Raw genomic sequence first — 15,787 nt, 5'->3', positions numbered from 1 at the left:
TATTGATTCCTGGAGTGACTTCTCATTTGCTATTTCCTTCAGAAAGACCAAATACACCAAACCAGATGTGTTTTATCCCTCTAATAAACCACTGCAGCACTCTCGCTTCAGGACATGCATCACATTATGCCAGCTACTACAGTTATTTAGAAAAATCTTATATTCCTTCTACATTGTAAGATGAAGTCCTACCATGTTTACTCATTTACTAATTCCCTAAGCATTGTCATAAAGATATTGTCATAGTTGGCTTTCTATAAATAATTTGGAAATGAATAGAAGGTGGCTTAATTTATTATTTTAATAGAAAATAAACAGAATACATAAAAGAAACACTGTCAAAGCTGAGACAGGGAAGGAACTAAACTCCTTATTTTAAAACAAAATGCCCCCAAGGTATCTTTCACTTTTAGGACATTCTAATCTGCATTTCATTAAGGTGTTTTTTTTGTTTTTTGTTTTTTCCCCTGAAGTTTTATCTTGCTCTCTTGGAACATATTCTTCTGCTTCTTCATTTTGCTTGGCCCGGTGTTGGTTTTTATGCATTAGATGAAACAGCCACCTCTCCCAGTATTGAAGGAGTGTCCCTGTGTTGTTGATGAACCTTATCCTTCAACCTTGCCCAGCTCTTGGTTGTCTCTCAAATCTTTGTGATTATCCAAGCAACCTAGCTATTTTTAACAGCTCCCACTAGTTAAGGGTGTGCCAAGACTGACTGACCAGGGGAAGATCTCAGTCAGCCCCTAGATTCAAGGTGAATGGAAGCCACACCCTCAGGCAGCAGCTCCTAAAGTATGCAAATATATATAGTCCTTTGGAACCACGAGCATAAATCCTGTTGGTCACCATCATCAGGCAATCTGAAGGTGTTTTCCAAGAGGCAGTAGCAAAAACCAGGGCTCCAGATGAGTGTAAAAACTCCTTTTTAGGGGATACCCATGACCTGGAGCAAGATAGAGCGAGAGTGCCAAGATGGCGTCCCCCTCTATGTTCCCAGAGAGCATTTCTGTAGCCTCTAGATGTGTGCCAAATCTGAAGCCTACTTCTAAGGCCAAAGCTCCAGGATTAGCAAGGAGTCCTCTTTCACAGAATGGCTGAGGGTGTGTTTCAGTCTCTTATCTGCACAGCACCCTGGGGATGGTAGCTTGCCAAGTACAATCTCTGTTACAGTCCTATGAGATCTAAAAACACAAGTCTCCCTGACCTCCAGAGTCAGAAAATGAAGCAGTGTTCCCTGGGTGGCAGCTTCAAACACTGGGTCATCAGACATAAAAATCAGGGCACCAGGCAAATGTAGAAGCCACACTCCAGAGATACTGGCACTCTGGAGAGTGCAAAGTAAAGCAAGGCAGGGAGGGGTGCAAAGATCATATCACACTTAAGAAAAATGAAAGAAAGAAAGAAAGAAAGAAAGAGAAAGAAAGAAGGAAAGAAAAAGAGAGAGAGAAAGAAAGGGAAAAGAGAGAGAGAGAGAGAGAGAGAGAGAGAGAGAAAGAGTGCCTACTGGCATTTTAACAAGGCAGAGGGAGAGGCTTTAACAAGATGGCATCCACGAGCCTCCGATCTGGAGAGTATCCCTGCAGTCTCCAGCCCCTCAGACCAATGCTTTGAAATTAGCAAATGAGTCTCTTTCACATAAAATCTGGGTGCTTTTCAAGGAGCTGCTTCTTCACCAGACCTTGGGAGAGGTGGGTCTGCAAGTGAGTACTTTCAATGGTGTTTCTCAGTTTACCTCACTCCTGCACCTCTCATGGGTGCAAGCACAGCTGGTCTTCAAAGTCGGATGTTTTGTAGACTCATTTCTCAGGTGCTGGTCTTAAAAGGTGGGGCGCTTAATGAGAGAAACTAGCCCTTTGCTCCTCAGGGAGAAGTTCTGGGTCTTGAGCTGCCTCTTCTTTGTGGGTCTCCATGCTGAGGGTGGGGTTTATGGCAAGATTATGTCTCAGACTTTCCTCCTTGCTTGGATGTTGTTTCTGTCTTGTTTGCCCAACATGGAGGGGTTGCTCTAGCAGTTTTTAGTGTTTTTTTTTTAATGTTTACTTTTGAGAGAGAAAGAGAGAGCGCACGTGTGAGAGCGAGTGGGGGAGGGGCAGAGAGAGAGGGAGACACAGAATCCAAAGCAGGTTCCAGGCTCTGAGCTGTCGGCACAGAGCCTGACGTGGAGCTCCAATCCATAAACCAGGAGATCATGACCTGAGCTGAAGTCAGATGCTTAGGGAGCCACCCAAGCGCCCCCAGTTTTTAGTTTTGTTTTGAAAAGGAAATTGTTCCATTTATATAGCTGTAGATTCTGTGTGCCGTGGGAGGAGTTACTGTTTAGGATCTTCCTATGCTGCCATTTTGAACTGGAACCTCCAGGACATTCTAATTAGGATTAAACAGGGAGCACAATATGGAGCCCACAGGATGATTTAGTACTTCTAAATTATAGGAGGGAAAAACAGGCCTTCAGAAAGGTAGAAAGTGCCGCCTCATTCATGTAGTGGTGACACAGAATTGAACATAGAGACAAAAAGAGTTATTTATGTAGTCATCTGTGGGAAAAAAATTTCAGGCTGAGGTATCAGAAACTTTGTGCTCGGCACTTCTGAGACAGCAAGGAGGCTAAAAGGAGCATGGTAGAACAGAACGTTCGGGCCAGAGGAAAGACATGCGTTCAGGGAGATAGGGAGTCAAATGGTGTAGAGTCTGAAAGGCCATCACAAGGACTCTGAATTTTTACTCAGAAATGAAAAGACATTCAGAGTTTTTTGAGAGGAAGAGGTCACGACTTGTGTTTTAAAAGGAACATTGGAAGTTGTGAGGAGAGCACTGGGTAGCAAAACCAGATGCAGGGAGATAGTTTAGGGGATATTGAAACAATCCAGTCTTAGAGAGTGGTGACACAGACCAGTGTGGTAACTGTAGAACTGCTGAGAAGTAGTTAGAAGCTGGACATATTTCAAAGGTAGAGTAGATAGGATTTGCTAATGGGATGTGAGAGAAGAGTGAGTTAAAGGTGACTCCCACGAATATGGCTTGATAAATGGAAGGAAGAATCATTTACGGAGTTCCAGCATAGGATGGGCAGGGATTGCCCCAAGGAGTTGAGAGTGTAATTCGGGGTGTGTTAACTTCTGAGTGAAATGTCCAAAAAGTGGTTAGAAATAGGAGTCCTGAGATTACAGGAGAGGTCCTGGGAAGAGATATAAATCTGTAAGTTATTAGTATATAGGTGATACTTAAAGCCGAGCCATCAGTGAGATCACTGCTACCATACTAACAATAAGTGAGCGCCCTACTCCAGCTTTCATTATCCACTGCTTAATTGTGCCCAAGGACTACCGGTGGGACACAGGTATTGACATGAAGAAAATCAACTTAGTTTTGCTCCTGTCTGCCACAGGGCTTTATGAAGTTTATCTCTGTTTACTGAGAGAGCACAACTGGATCTCCCTATAGGTATTGCAGAAAATAAAATTTAGGTATTAGTTTACTAAATAAACATATATAATTTTGTCATGACAATGCTTGCTGTACATTTAAAGTAGTTGAAGGAGTTTTGGGAAAGTGAAGGTAGCAGTGAGAAAAAAAAAAGATGAAGCTAAATATCTGGGAACTTTCGTATAAAATGTCATTGACATATATGTGTACAAGTTCTTAATGAAAACAAATTAAAAAATAATACATCATTTTCCATCAACTGTGTCCACGTAATAAGGTGGGAAAAGAACTTTAAAGGTAACATAAAAGGTTCAGGAGAGACGTAATGAAAATCTCTCTTAATTTTAAAATACTGCGAACAAGGTGCCTGGGTGGCTCAATCGGTTAAATGACTGACTCTTGATTTCAGCTGAGGTCATCATCTCATGAACTGAACCATAAGATACAGCCCTGCATGAGTCTGCTTGGGATTGTCTGTCTGCCCCTCTCCCTGCTCTCTCTCTCTCAAAATAAATAAATAAACATTAACAATATAAGTAAAATATTACTGACATTAAAATAGCTCTTCAAGAAAAAACTGAAAATCCCTTCATAGAAGTGCTGCTGATTTTTGATCATCCCCATCTCTCAGCATTGACCAGGTACAATTCCACCTTGAAACTTTTCACTGCAAGTTCCTTAGCATATTATTAAAATTTCTTTCACTTACATGGCTTTATTTTGGGCTAAACTTATAACTGTTTTCTGTGTGTAAAACTGAGACTTTTCTTTGCATTAGGACTTAGCCAGTAAGAAACCTTGTTTTCTAGAACCATGTATACTGACACAAAAGAATTTATATCAGGAGGAAACAATGTGAAAATTAGTCCAAATTTTTCTAGATGTATGGTGTTAGTGTAACTACTTTATAGGTGCACAATATTATTACGGGGTTAAGGTGTTTTACTTACCATTGCGTTAAGATGTTTTACTTACCATTGGACATAATCATGTACCATCTGTTCATACTAATTACAAAAATAGAATATATGGTCAATATTTGCCAATACCTTTCTTTAATCTGTGCTGCTTGCTCTCATTTTAATTTTACTAGCTTTAAGTATCGGTGCCTCACATTTTGTCTCTAGAGCCTGAAGTCTTTTAAGTATGCTCTGTATTTTATTTGTTTTATTATTCAAGGTTTCTAACAGCTCTCTTAGGGAGTGCTGTATGCTAAATGATGTTTTGGGAGTTGTTTAAGAAGAGCTTGGCCAAGTCTGCTGCATGTTTAACTGGGGTGAGCATTTTGAAGAAGTCTGTTTTCTTACTTTTCTTTTCAAGCATCTCCTTACAAGGATGTGGAGAGTGCCAAACAATCAAATCAGGAAGACAGATGCTTAATCTGTTTCGAAATAAGTGTACTAAACCAGTTTACTGTAATGCTATCTGTGAAAAAGAAAACGAAATGAGAAAAATGTTTGTCACGAAAAAGCTGTGTAAATTGACACATGTAATTCTCTATCGTCTAAGCAGCTTTTCTTGGTGAAGAGTTTGAGTACCTACTCACTAGCTTAGGCACATGAGACATACTTGAAGATGAAAAGACAGAAAAAATTGAGACAATGAATGAGGAAAGTATAGGAACAATCCCGTGGAAAAATGAGTAAAAATTGGAGCAGGCATTTCCCAAAGAAGGAAATAATTATGGCCAAGTAATACATGAACAATGTTCAACCTCAATAACATTTATAAACAGGCAAATAAAGACCACAGTGAGATAGCATTTCACACCAGATTGTCAAATAGCTTTTATTAACAAATATTTTAATACTGACTCTTGGAGAGGATATGGATCATTATGCTCCTAATGGGAGCATAAATTGGTAAAATAATTTTGAAAACAATTTAGCATAATCTTATAAAGAATATTTACATCCTTTACCACTTTCTCTTCTAAATATTCACCATGGAAACACTTCTGAAGATCTTAGCTAGAATATCACACAAGAAGGTTTATGACAAAAGTGTTCAGCTGAGGAAATAATAAAAAACAAATATATGTATGTTACAACCAAAAATCCAGACATGACACAGATGTTCATCTACAGAAAATGGGCAAATATATCATAATATAAGAGCAGTGAAATGAGTAAACCACAAGTCTGTGGATGAATCTCATAAACATAATGTTGGGAAAATAAAGTACATCATAGAAGATTATATAGGTATGGTATGATGTAATTTTTATAAATCTCAAAATAAAGCAAAACTAAACAATACATCTGTAGGCATATATATGTGCGTGTGCATTAAAGAATAGCAAGGGAATAACAAAAAAATAAAAATTCAAGGTAATGGTTAGCCCAAAGGGATGGGAGAGTGATTTTAATTGAGGATGGAGCTGTTTGCAATGCTAGTTCTTAGTATGAATGTTAGTATAAAATGGTGGAGTTTAGTAGTATTTTTTAAATGTATACATACGTTATGTCTCAGCTTATGCAGCATGAGAGAATACCTTTACATCTTAGTGAGTTACAACAATGATTTATTAGCTCACAATGCTGTGGATCTGCAGTTTAGATGAGACCTAGGTCTCCTTGTTCTACTGATCTTGTCTGGACTCCCTGCTGAAGCTGTGGTCAGGTTTTGCATCTGCCATGGCTGGATGATCTTAGCATTATTCATTTCTGACAGTTGGTGTAGCTGTTTCAGCTAGGAGTGGTGGGGTGACTAGGCCACATGTCTCCAGTAGGCTGACTTGGGCTTATTTCCATGCTAGTGGATATAGGATCCCTAGAAGCTAGAAAGTACAATCTGATGTGCAAGCCCATTCAGGGTCTTCTATCACCTTTTTTATTGTCTCATAAGCTGAAAAAAGTCAGGTGACCAAGCTCAGAGTCCAGGTGGGAGGGAAATACATAAGAGCATGAATAGTAATAGGCACGAACAAATTGGGGTTATTACTGCAACCATCTATCCCATTCATTTTTATATTTCATATTACTTCACATATATGCAATATTACATCATAAAATCTTGAAATTAAAAAAATAAAGAAATAAAATGACCAGTACCTAGAGAGAGATATAGGTAAAGAGTTCAGGATGCTTAATAGATGAAGGGTTATTGTTGTTGAAGCACTCAAGTCAGGTTCTGTAGCAGAGGAAGCATTTGATATGAGACTTGATCAATATGCAGGCTTAGGGTTTGGGGGAGTGATAATGTGTTACAGACTAACAGAATAAACGACCTTGAAGCAGAAAAGGGAAAGGCTGAAGGGGAATTTGTTTATTGCTTAAGGTGTATTGAAACAATAGGTCTCAATGACGGCAGTTGGAAATATTACCCCATCTGTAGGAAGACATCAGGTAACATAGGGACTTGAATGATAGGAGAAAGGATGTGAAACTTATATGTTGGGTAATTAAATAATTAAAAAAATAATTGAGGGACTGGCATAAAAAAAAGGAAGAATTTTGCGGTCTCCCCTGAATCCCTTTTCCTCTTCCTCATAGACACAGAACTAACTGTCCAACTGGAAACCACATTTCCTAGCCCAACTTGAAACTAGTTCTGTCCTCATAACAAAGTTCTCACCCAAAAAAATGGGAGTGGAACTGATGTGTCCAACATTTTCCTCATTGGGATCAAGGAAATTGATTGATCTGGGCTCTGTCTTCTTCCCTACCCTTCAACTGGAATGTTGGAATGTGGGATTTTTTCCACCAGATTTGAGAGAGAGGGGGATTTTGTTTTTATTTTTAGTTCTCTCAGTTACGGAAATTAGTCATTATTGTAATGCATATAAGCTATCAGGCAGCAATGTGAAAGAAAGTATGGTGGTCTAGAAAGTTAATACAAAATATTGGCAAGAAATAATAGCAAAAAGGATTTTATATTCATGTCCTTTCTCATATATTGGTAAAGGCTGCCTGGAAGATTATTTGTTGAGAAAGATCTTAGGCTGAGTTTGCACATGATTTAAAAACAAAACAAAACAAAACCAAAGAAGGGGCTGAAATGGCTGAAATTCACTAACATTGCCACTGTCTTAGTTTTAGCCCTTATTTCTCAAGACTCCTGCTATGATTGATTACCTCCTAGCAGTGGTAAGAATTACCTCCATCATCTATACTCTTGTCTGTGGCAAAGCAGCTATGAGTTAGGTAAATTCCGTCACCAGAATAATTTAGCTAAAACATAATTCTGATCATGTCATTCCCTTGCTTAAAATTGTTCACTTACTCCCTGTCTCCTGTACAATAATATCCTAGATCTTTAACCTGCATACAAAATGCTTGAGTCTGTTTCCTCGTTTTTAACTGGAAATAATAACAATAGCTATCTAGTTGTTCTTATGAATATTGGTAATATATATTTTTTCAAATAACATAGTATAGTTCTTGGCACAAAGAGAGAAATTAGTAAGTGGTCACTATAATTCTTACGGAAAAAGAGTCCTGAGCAAATGCATCAAAGATTGCTATAGGGTTTGACTAGAAGAAGCAAGAAGTTAGGCAAACAGATTAGTTAGCTCACAGAGTTCACTGCATACAAACTGGCCTTATAGGGAGATATTTTAATCATGGACAATAAAATAAAACCTATTTTATATAGCACAATACCTTTAAGACAATTTCTGAATCAAGAATCTGATCAAGTTTTCTGAGTTTATGCATTTATCAGGATAGAATGATACTGTTAAGTCTTTCTTCTGCATCCTGAACATGTCCTTAGAACTTTCTTCCTGTTCCCCTAAGAGCCCACAATCATATTAAGCAGGCCAGTGAAATGAATGTGAATATGGTTCGTTATTTCTTTCTAATGAATTTACCTGATCCTTGAAAAATTAAGATTAAAGTCCCAGAACTTGTGCTTTGTCAAATATTGCACAAAATGATACATGAAATGGTAGGAAATCGGAAAAGCCTGATAACGGTAATTTTACTCATGATTATTATTAGGATCCCTGTGAAAATTATAAAGTGACTCTAAAACTCTGATATTGGAATCTAAACAATTTCAGGAGGAAGTGCTTATTATTTAGACAATTGTGGGTAAATATCTAAATTGTTCAAACTAAAAGTAATTGCTAAAACTGTTGAGATTTGTTCATCTTCATTATATATCTTCTGTCATATCAGATGTATATGGCTCATAACAAAGCATTTAAGAACAAATAGGGTGATGCAATAACAAGAACAGTTTAGATAAAATAGAAAGATTACCCTAGGTGCAATTTAGAGAATGAATGGGAGGCAGGAAGGAAACCCAGGGGGCAGAGTGTCCATTTCCCACATTTTTGTTATCTTTGCTGCTTGCGTATCACATTGATGCTGTTGTGCATTAGTGTCTACTGGAGCCCCTCACTAAAAGAAGAGCCCAAGTGCTGGCCTATGGCATCAACCTTTCTCTTAAGAATGAACCTCAGATACCACATTCCTCTAAATGACTTCCCCACAGGCAGTTTGGAAGAGGTGCTTTCTGAATGGTATCTTTATAAATCAAGGGAGGTTTATTATGCATATTTAAAAGCAAATGCAAACTACCAATAACAAATGGGATAGCTCTTGGGGCCTGTGGGGTTAGAGAAGGAAGCCACAGGAGAAACTGGAACAGGATCTTGTGTGCTACAGACAGGGTTATGGTAGAATGTATTAATAGACTCAGTTATCCAAACTTTCTTGTGTAGACATTCTTTGTTGTTGGACTTAAAATTCTTTTCACCAAAAAGGCGAAGTGTATTTTTCTAGTCCTTGCCTTTGAAATTGACCACATAACTTCCTTTGTCTAATGAAAGATTGGTGGGTGTGAAATGAAAAAAGCATTGGAAAGCACTTGCATGATTGGGCTTTCACTGTTGTATCTCTGCCAATACCATAAGGATATTTTTAGGCTACTCTGATGTTTCAGGAGAAGGATGAGGAAGCCTTGGAGGGGGGTAAGGGCCCAGGGACACATGTAAGAACCCAGTCAGGATGAACAGGCTCCCAAGCCTTGCCCCAATTAGATTAGCTGCTCCAGAGGTAACATGAAGACTTAAAAAACGTATTTCTGTATTCTGTTGAGATTTTTGTGGTTCGTTGTTACATAGCATTATTGTGGACTTAGCTTACTGATACATACCTATAAACATAAAGTGGAACTTTGTTCCAAGGGCTCTCTTCTCATTTTCAGTGGTGAAAGACACTTGGTTTATATAACAAAAGCCCTGAGTGTCAGTATTATTATGCTCTGGTTTTTCAAAATGTTAGTTCTAGGCAAGTGCAGAAATCTGTTTTATACAGCTTATTTCTAGAATAAATATTAATGTAAAATATTTCTCATTTGTTTATTATTTGTCCATGGGAATTAAAATCAAGATCTACTCTTTGGACAACATCCCATCTTACCTTATGAAAAAACAGAAAGAAATCAAATTTAACTTTTTCTGTACATACCAAATAATTTTCATTGTGGTTATCAAATCACAAAGGTACTATTATATTCCTTAAACAAATAGCACTCACTTATAATTGGAATTATTTTACAATTTCTTTTCCTTTAATTTTGTAGATAGTAAATATATAATACTATATTGCATACTTTATTTCCCATTAGTCCTCATGGCAATTAAGAACAACTGGTGCATTTCTGTTGAAAGTTCCCAAATTGTCACTCTGGGAAGCTGAAGGTCAAGTTATTTCCCAAAAATAATAAAAAAATTTCCCCCTTATTTTGTGTCAAGAGAATAATTATGTAGTGACCATCTTTAAAAATAGGGGCGCCTGGGTGGCTCGGTCGGTTAAGCGTCCGACTTCGGCTCAGGTCATGATCTCACGGTCCGTGGGTTCGAGCCCCGCGTCGGGCTCTGTGCTGACAGCTCAGAGCCTGGAGCCTGTTTCAGATTCTGTGTCTCCCTCTCTCTGTGACCCTCCCCCATTCGTGCTCTGTCTCTCTCTGTCTCAAAAATAAATAAACGTTAAAAAAATAAATAAATAAAAAATAAAACTTAACACTTTAAAAAAAAAAAAAATAAAATAAAAATAAAGGATAGTTTATAGTTTAATTACATGGTAGAAGGATCCTGATACTTATTGTCACCTACTGTAGTTGATATATTTTGTTTTACGAATATACGTATAGCTGTTGGCCATTGTTCCTTATATGTCCTAATTAACATAAGGTTATTTTTTGACATAAGTAGTTAATTATTTATTTTCTGGTGGAAGATATGATAAAAATCATAACTGGAAACTTTTCAAAAGGAGCATACTATGGTGACTAAATTACATTGGAAAAAGATTTGCTATTTATATTCTTCAAGGGCCCATCTTGAAAAATATGATAGAGTAGAAAGGCTACATTGCTCTTCACCTGTCCTCATTCGTCTTCCTGAATATTTCCTTCTTAGAATATCATGGCAATTCTGATTATTTCTCTCCCAGGTATCTGGAAAGATCATATACCTTGAGTTCAGTTTAGACATATCTGTATGGGTCCATAATGCCAGAAACTCCATTTGTCTCTTCCCTGCTCTACTTAAGCAACCAAATGCCATGTTCTACTGGGTACCGTTTTTGTTTGTTTGTTTGTTTGTTTTTGTTGTTTTTGGTTCTACTCTTATTGTATTTATGTCTGGGAAGTGATAAGGGTGGCATCACTAGATTAACTTCTCACCCTAGCTCAAGTAAAGTGTTTCAGTTCTAATAAAGATTAAATTTGTAAGGTACAAAACTGTAGTTACAATGTGAAAGGGATTATTTGGACAATAAGAATTAAATAAACTACTTAGTGAGAAATATACTTCTGTATAAGTGGGTCATTTGGTGCCACCTACTATACTTTCTTTGTCTAGAGCTCAACTTTCAAGAACGGATTTTCTGTAACATTGACTTTGGACCCTTGGCTACATTCTCCCTCACAGAAGTCCAAGAAATGACATTATAATAACATTTTCTATGACAGAAACAACATTAGCAGCAACAATAACAATAAACAACCCCCCAAATAGCAGCAGCAATGATAAACTATTGAAACTTGGTTAAAAGTTCCATATGACAGGTGAAACTAATGAAAAGGGAATTCAATAAAAATAAACGCCTTAGCACCCTTTATATAAGCAGGAAAATAAAATACTGTATATTCTAAAGAGAAGAGTATTAAAAGCAATCCAAGAAGAAGAGTAAGATATTGACAATTAGTCCATATATCTACTTTATCAATCATCTCTGTCAGTAGTTCAATTAGATAAGTGTATTTTACAAATACGTAATGCATTAAGATTTTAGAATTTTGACTGGAGCAGCTCTGCCTCACCAAAGGGATCACTCTAATATAATCACAATTTGCCTCACCTGGATTTCAGCATATCTAACTGAATTAACAGACGAAAGCTCTAGAGCTGATTTATAAACATTTTGTCGGGACATATAAAAACTCAATTTTACCATAAAATCTTTGGATAAAATTTCAATTGCAAGACAATTAAGTATAAGCGCTTTGGATTGAATGTTTCAGTTTGAATATATTCAAGGGAAATTATTGCAAAGAAATGTAACTTTGAGTTACTCAATGACACTAAATAGATACAACTGGAGGTTGTTTTTTAGTTGGAATATGAGTATAGCTATAGAGCAAAGAAATAGTTTTATTTTGTCAGTGAGATCTTCATTTTAGAATCAATAATTATAAATCTAAGATTGTATAAAGTGTCAATATGAAAAATCAATTTCAAGCCTGATCTCTGTAGTAATAAGAGTTTTGAATTCCCATCATGCAATTACCCAAGTTCCATATTAAGTTAATGTGAGTAAAATAAAGGATAAGTGAAATTATAAGCAGCTGGTTAAATCTTTACAGGTTTAAGTACCACACTAATCTGATGAAATAGGCAATTACTTTTTCACATGTGAAGAAGACATATAATATACTTTTTCCACAAAACCTGATGGAACTTCTTTGTGGAATCAGGAAGAGTGTGTTGGTGGAAAGGAATTGCCTATCTGGATTGGATATTTTTTGACTGTGCCATATTTTCAAGGTAATTATTTAACCATACACAGTGTTCTTGAACCTTAACGATCTAATTGTCAAAACTGTATTTTTGTCAGGTTTAGCCTAATGAAGTCAAAGAATTTAATTAACATAGTTAATATATTAAATATCTTATATTTATTAACTATATGTGTAGCTTATATTTAGGAGTCTTTGTCTTATGGTATGAGGCTGTAAGCTTCCTGAAGGCAAGAATTCTTTTTAGGTGTGTGTAGTCTTATTGCTGTTATTTCTAGCAGTCATCCAAGTGCCAATATAGTGTAGACTGCTTAAATATAAAAGAGGAGATGAAAGAAAGAATTAAACAATACCATTTAGGTTTTATCACTTATTAGGGAAAGGGCAGATATGTTATTGGAATTATTTCTTGAGTTTACTATGTAGCATTTAGATTTTTTTCTATAAATCTAGAACTACTCATCTCTGAGTCGTTGATTTCTTTATATCATTTATGATGTTCCTTAGCACCAGACTCACAGAACCCTAGGTCTTTGTCTCCAAAGCATTTGATTATTGATGACTTCAGATAATACATTTTCTCATACGCTATCACTTCACTAAAAGCCGTTTGATTCCTATCTTGGAATATTAATGAGACTTTCCCTGCCTTCTACCCTATTTTAGTCAGATAATGAATACCAAGTTCGTTAAATTTTTCGAAAGGTTCTTTCCCACAACCCATTCTCTATGTTGTTCAAACCTTAATTTATAAGAAATATAAGGACTGTATCTTAGTCAAAAAAGGACTTTTCTAGATTAAAAAAAAATCCTAGGATCAAAGGTACAGATAATCATTTCTGGGAACTTAACCGTAACAATCAACAGGAGCAGGTATGGTGACATCCAAGCCTCAGACCCCTTGCCTCAGGTGAGGCAGCTTGAGACATTTTCCCCACTCAAGGGTGCTCCTGTGGGATCAGACCAAAGAGGCTCTTCGATTTTGCCTGAGACTTCACTCAAGCTTGATGTATGAGTTTCCTATTGCAGCTGAAACAAATCACCACAAACTCTGTGGCTTAAAAGTACACACACTGAAAATTCAGAAGTCCAAAACTGGTTCCTTTGGGCTAATAAAGTGTTGACAGTGCTGAGTCCTTTTGAAGGCTCTAAGGGAGAATTATTTCTTTGTCTTTTCTAGAGTCTAAAAACTGTCTTCATTTCTTAGCTTATAGGCCCTACCATCATCTTCAATGTGCGTGAGGTAGCATTTTCAAATCTCAGTTTCTGACATTCCTACCTCCCTCTTTCACTTTCAAGGGTGATTATATTGGGGCTACCTGGATAATTCAGGATAATCTATCTCAAGATCTCTAATCACAGAAGTAAGGTTCCTTCTGCCATGAATATAACAGATTCATAGGTTCCAGAGATTATAATGTGACATGTTTGGGGGATGCTTTTTGTTGTGTAGGGGGGCATTACTCTGCCTATCACATTTAGCATCCTCCATCGTGCCCCACCCCCCGATATAATAGTTTTCCCTAGCAGCATTTTCTTAATAAATCACTTACACAGGAATCCTTGTCTAAGGATCTATTTCTGGGAAACATGACCAGATACAGGGCATTTAATCATTAAAAAAATGACAAATATCTATTGAAACTGAGGTCTGTAATTGATTCAGGAATGCTTCTCGTTTACATGTTTACCTTTTTTTTTCTACCCCTGGTTTCATTGAAATGGTTGGGGCCAACATTTTAAGTAAAGAATCAAAACACAATTGGGTTGGAAAACAGGAAATAGAGCTACCAGTGGACCAGAAAGTTTAAACAAACCCTGGAAGCTAAAAAACAGGTGGGATGGAATTAATGGAGAAAACAGAGCAAAGAATCCAAGCCAAGATTCCAATAGTGAGAGCAATCAATCCTAATGGAGCCCAGGAGAAACTCTAAGATCAGTGACAATACAAAGACTAGGAGATGGTTTGGGGAATCATCAGGGAAATTAATTAATTAAATAAATGCTTTAGTAATGGCTGGGACTGGAGAGCTCTCCCTCTCCCTCCTCCTCTGCCATAGATGCAGATGATATGACTGACAGCAAGAGCCATCCTTTCCAGGCTAGAGCCTAACACCTGTCTGGGGAGGTATTCTAGAACAAGTTTGGGCCTGTGAGAGAAGTAGAGAAGGATCTGAAATAACTGCAGACCTTTACATCAGGCACTGAGAAAATATTAAAAGAGAGAGAAGAAGAAAACAGAAAATCTCATCTGGTAGTGAAATACAGTAAATGACTTTATCCCCAGAGTGAAAGTCTCTTTAATTTGATAATTAAGGGAAACTTGCCCACCTGTTCTATTTCCAAGCCCCCTGCAATGGTATTCATCTGTTGACATGACACCACTCTCTCATGGAAACCAATAGCTAGCTCTCTCATTCAAAGACATAGCTCTTGAGAAAATAGACACAGCCAGTGAGAAAACCTATGAATCAACCTTGTATTTCTTGTGTAAATTTGAATTAGGAAATAAGATCAACACATATTTGGTACACACACATACACACACACACACAACATAAATAGAAAGAAGAAAACCTATCCATTAATTCCAGAGGAATCAAAAGTGATATATGGAAAAAAGGAAATTTAAAAATTTCTAACAAGTATATTCTCAGGTCTCTCAAGTTTGGTACTACTGACATCTTGAACCAGATAATTCTCCACAGGGGCTTTGCTGTGAATTTTAGGATACTTAGCAACATCCCTGGCCTACCCCCACTAGGAACTGGTAGCAATTGGCATAACGGTGACAAGCAACAATATCTCCAGATGTTGCCAAATGTCCATTGGAAGGCTAACTAATTCCCTTGAGAGACACTAGGTGTAATTAGACAGAGTTGAGAGACTATTATATAAGTAAAGAAGAAATTGTTACTACAGAAAGAACAATTAGAAAGCAAAACAAATTATAATAAACAAATACTTTTTCCCAAAATTGAAAGGAAAAAATTGAATGGGCAAAACAATAAAATAGCTCAAGATAAAAAAACCAACTAGTGGTTTATAATATAAAAACAAGGAACTCATAATGCAGAGCTAAAGATAAATATGAAAACAACACAAGAGAAAATAGGACAGACATGGAAGGTAGATCTAGAAGATATTTAAAAGCATGTTCAGAAGCAGAGGGAAAGAATGAAAAGATAGAAGAAACTAATCAAATAAATATTAAAAGGAAATTTCCCCAAGCTGCATCAAGACAGCTCTTTAAACGGGAAGGTACTGTAACAGCCAAAAGGAATAAACTAAGAAAGGCCTACATATGACTGCCTCCTGGTAAAAGATCAAAATACCAGTGAAAAGGGAAAAAAAATTCCAAAATATTTTGAATAGGTTAAAAACAAGAAGT

Source organism: Panthera tigris, chromosome B2 (assembly GCF_018350195.1).
Source record: "Panthera tigris isolate Pti1 chromosome B2, P.tigris_Pti1_mat1.1, whole genome shotgun sequence".
Classification (NCBI taxonomy): domain Eukaryota; kingdom Metazoa; phylum Chordata; class Mammalia; order Carnivora; family Felidae; genus Panthera; species Panthera tigris.
Note: the sequence above shows the minus strand (reverse complement) of the source record.